Source organism: Montipora foliosa, chromosome 4 (genome assembly GCF_036669935.1).
Source record: "Montipora foliosa isolate CH-2021 chromosome 4, ASM3666993v2, whole genome shotgun sequence".
Taxonomy (NCBI): Eukaryota; Metazoa; Cnidaria; class Anthozoa; order Scleractinia; family Acroporidae; genus Montipora; species Montipora foliosa.
Window position 1 is genome coordinate 38,824,093 of NC_090872.1, and position 4,177 is coordinate 38,828,269.

The window sequence follows — 4,177 nt, forward strand, 5'->3', positions numbered from 1 at the left end:
TAATGCCAAGTGAAAAAAAGATGCAAAGTGTCAGTTGGCCGACACGAATAATCAAAAAAGTCGATGAAAAACAAAAGCAAAATAAAAGGGCACCTCAGGCATTTAATAAAATGCGTTTCCTTTCAAGGTAATGACCCTATCTCTCCTTAAATGTAATGGCTTTTTCAGAGATAAAAATACGACAAACATGTTTCCACAACTTATTTAAAACAGTAAGGAACAATGGCCACCTGACTAAAACAACAGGATTATCAAGCAAACGGCTTACCATCTCAAAGCTCTGTCAGCGATGACGCGATGTAGTAAACGCAAAACGTGTGACTGAGTTTGAATGCGAGACTATCAGTTCTCTATATCGCGCAAGTTTTATCTAAAATCTAGTTTGGTTTCTTAAGTCCTACTCACCTTCCAAGCCATCGATTTGTTTTTGAAATTATTCCCTCATCGGTGCAGGTAATTTCTTAATTCAGTTTGCTTTGTGATATGCTTACCCACTTAAAACTGACTGAAACCCCAAGATAAAAGTATGTAGTTGCTAATAATACTTCTCAGGCTCTTTTACAAAGATACTTAAATTGTGTTCCCGTTGAAAGGCAAAGTATAGTCGCAAAGACGGAGTGAGTCATTAATTTTGTAGAATATAAAGGTAATCAATGGAAAAGTAGGATGAGTTGGCAGAAAATCGCCCATCTCACGTATGTACACTTTTCAGTTGGATTCCGGTTGAAGCGGAAGAACCGAGCCACTTGATGTTACAAATGCTAATTTTTTTTAGTTTTTAAGTCAGTGTCTGTGACACAGTGACAATTGAACATTAATCAATGATACATGATCATTCGTGTTCGAAGTAAGTCGGGAATCCTTTCTGTAATGTCCTGTCCGTGATATCCTACTTTTACATCATCTATCTATATATCAGAACCGCACGCCGGGTGCCTCAAATTTAAAATTAACACACGTAACCGTCGTGTAGGCCGTATTTCTTACACGGATCACTTGATTTTCAACCTATGTATTAACAATAGTCAGGCGAGTGTCTTTTTGTGATTTAATGTTTTCTTTTCAAGTGTGACCATGGAAACGCAAATCAGTTTCAGATGCAAAGCGATTAGCTCGAAATATTTTTCTTCAGGAAACTCCTTGACAAACGGTCATTTAAATGTGGTAGTTAATTAGTCATTACCGAAAAATAGGTAAAGGGAACTGAAGGAAAAGTGAGAAAATTGTTACAAACAAGCAGCTGATATCTACCGAGCAACTGGTAAACGCACTCTGCATTTCCCTCTTTTCACGTGTTGTTCCCATTTGTTACTGGGAAGATCAGAGAAAACTTTGAACACTAGAAATATTATTCTACCTCGTTATCGTGTTGTGAGATCACATGAGATCGTAGCGTATGCGCCAACTCAGTGCAAAGCTTACGCCATCTTGGTCGAGGCACGTTTTTGCTCTAAGGACAAAAACGCTGCAAAATTTTTCATCGTGCAGGAATACAGTTCATGTTCAACCCCCTCTTCAGCGGTTAGGGGTAAGGAAAAACCCTCTAAGGAGGAACAGGGCACGATTTAGGTGCGAAAATCGGCTGGAACTTCAGCTTCACAAAAAGGCGGGAAAAAGACCCTGCACCGAAGGACAACACGAGCGAAGGAAGCTCGAATATTACTTTAAACGCGGCAGCCCTTGGTTCCGCTCTGGCTGAAACCCTCAAGAGTTCATTCGACGGCCTAAGAGATTCAATGAACGCTGGTTTCACCGGCCTGGGCGACTTGATTGCCTCGCACTCTGCCTACGGAGAACGGACGATAGCAATGATTCGAACGGGTCTCAGGACCACGACGAATCACTTATCGACGGCGAGCCTCCCGCTAAGAAAAGCCGACTGGCTGAACCGGGGAACAACAGAAATCCCCTAATTTCCAGGTTGACCAAAACATTGCAGTTTACCGAGCATGTTGGCCCCGTCATCGACCGGGATCTTGCATCCCTCGTGGATAAAATCATGATGGAGAAAGCTAATGAAGACAAAATAACGGATCTGAAAAAAACAACACGGAACACCCGAGAATTGTACCACCTTATCAGAGACAGAGGTCAATCAAGGTGTATGGAATAATTTAGATGTGTCCGCTAGATCAACTGGCCTTAAATTCCAAAAGGTGCAGAAAAGTCTTGTCAAAGGAATAATAATAATTGTCACAGAGGTCAATAAGCTGATGGGGAACTCAGGACCTCAGAATGTTGATGACACTGTAGGTTCCCTCATGGACGGGGTGCTACTGTTGGCAAATGCTAACCAGGAGCTGAATTATCGACGGAGAGAGTTGATGAGACCTCAGCTCAATGCCAGTTATAGGCATCTCTGTAGCCCGTCAAATCCCGTAACAAGTTTACTGTTTAGGGATGACCTCTCAAAGGCTGTCAAAGATATATCAGACACCAACCGACTAAGTTTCAAACTGACCAAAGACACCAACTCCACACGCTCCTCAAGAAGCAGTCAACAACGCCCTCACTGGCAGGCTAAGAGAAGATATGATAGTGGCCGCAACTACAACAACAGGTAGTCAAAAAACTGCCTGAGTCCCCTCCACTTCAGAAGGAAGCAGGAGGGGAAGAAAAAGAGCGACTGAACTCGAATCCTAATCAGGTTAGTCTAAGCACAGAAAAATTTGCTGGTAGGCTAAGGCATTTTTTACCAGCTTGGTCGAGTATCACAACAGACCAAAATATTCTGGACATTGTACAGCATTACCATTTGGAGACTGGAACTCCAAATCAGTCTAGGCCAAGGCCTGAAATTCAGTTTGACTCCAATGAATAAGACATTATTGACTTAGAAATTACTCACCTGCTTAAAATGGGTGTTATTGAACCTGCTGTACACTCTCCAGATGAATACATCTCCACGATTTTTGCGCGGAAAAAGAAAAGTGGCAAATACCGCATGATTTTGAACCTAAAAGAGCTCAGCAAGCACATTGAGAAACACCATTTCAAAATGGACACCCTTTGGTCTGCTGTGCGACTCATGACCCCAAACTGTTTTATGGCCTCAATCGATTTGAAAGATGCCTATGTAGTTCCCATTGCTGAGGAACACCGCAAATACTTGAGATTCTATTGACAGGGCAACCTATACCAATGGGCTTTCATCTGCCCCTAGGTGTTTTACTAAGTTGCTAAAACCAGTTTACTCCACATTAAGACAACACGGTCACCTCAATGTTGGATAAATTGATGACTCGTACCTTTAAGGTAGTGGCACTACAGAATGTCTGCTTAACATTTCAGACACGCAGACCCTCTTTACGGATTTGGGGTTTGTGATTAATGTGGACAAATCGTGTCTTATACCAGCCCAACGAATTAATTTTTTGGGTTTGTCCTGGATTCAGTGTAGATGACAATTACCCTTACTGACCACAAAAAAGCTAAAGCAAAATCTATTTGCAAACAATTGCTACTCAAAAGTCATTCTACAATTACCGAGCTCGCCCAGTTAGTGTGCACGCTTGTCTCTTGCCTACCCGGAATATAACTTGACCAGCTTCACTACAGGAATTTAGAAATAGAAAAGAACTTGGCCCTCAGAGAACATAGGGGTGACTATGAAGCTCAGCTAACTCTCTCCTCAAGTGCCAAGGGTGAACTCTCTCAGTGGATTGAAAATGTAGATAAGGCTTTTAATCCAATTTCACATGGAAATCCGGTCCTTGAACTTAGAACTGATGCTACAAAAAAGGGGTGGGGCGTGTATTTGGATGGTGACACTACCCAAGGCTTATGGTCCGTTCCGGAAAGCCAGTTACACATCAATGAGCTAGAATTAAAGGCTGTTCATTTTGCTGTGCAGGTGTTTGGTGACAGGCTAAAGAATAAACGTGTCAAACTACTTTGTGACAACTCCACCACCTTGGCAACATCAACGCTATGGGGGGTACAAAATCCCCACGTTGTAACCAAATTGCATATGACGTATGGGATTGCTGTGTACACAACAACACTTGGTTAACTGCAACTCACATAGCTGGAGTGGAAAATACCGAGGCTGACAAAGAGTCTCGGTTGTTCAATGGACCCTAAAAAGGGAGACTTTTTGCTCAGATTACGACCCACTGGGGTACCCCAGAAATTGATTTATTTGCAACTGGACTTAATACACAGCTCCCCAAATTTG

At 42.3% G+C, this 4,177-nt stretch overlaps 1 protein-coding gene across 1 annotated transcript in view; it reads right to left on the reverse strand.

Moving 5' to 3' along the window:
* The window catches only part of LOC137999250 (RYamide receptor-like), an 8,763-nt gene extending 8,035 nt beyond the window's left edge, over positions 1-728 (reverse strand). The window contains exon 1 of the mRNA XM_068845096.1: positions 406-728. The gene's annotated coding sequence lies outside the window, so the exon portion shown is untranslated. The remainder of the gene's footprint in view (positions 1-405) is intronic.
* Between the last annotated feature and the right edge of the window lie 3,449 nt (positions 729-4,177).